Source organism: Sinocyclocheilus grahami, unplaced genomic scaffold, assembly GCF_001515645.1.
Source record: "Sinocyclocheilus grahami isolate Dianchi unplaced genomic scaffold, SAMN03320097.WGS_v1.1 scaffold1249.1, whole genome shotgun sequence".
Taxonomy (NCBI): Eukaryota; Metazoa; Chordata; class Actinopteri; order Cypriniformes; family Cyprinidae; genus Sinocyclocheilus; species Sinocyclocheilus grahami.
Window position 1 is genome coordinate 19949 of NW_015506428.1, and position 402 is coordinate 20350.

Here is a 402-nt window from a genome sequence, read left to right on the forward strand (position 1 = left end):
AAAAAAAAATTAACCAGGCATTACCGTTCAACTGAACTGAGTCAAGTAAAGTCCAGTCACTGTATTTATATAGCTCTTTTTACAATACAGATTGTATCAAAGCAGCTTTACAGTATTAAACAGAAAAATCATGTGTAGAAGGAACCAAAACTCCATCGTTTTTCTCTGGCCAGATGAAAATAGCAGTTTAATTGCAGACTTCAGAAAAGTCAGATTGTGCAGAGGACTGGTCTGGTTCCTGTGGTCTTGTCCCGATGGCCGTCTAGGTGACGAGGTCTTCAGAGGGGATCTGTCTCTGGGGCTCATCTAGTTGTCATTGGCTCTTCTGACATTCAGGGCTGTCGAGGTCGTCTCTAGGTGCTGATCCACTATCTGGACTACATACGGACTGGATCCGGGTGA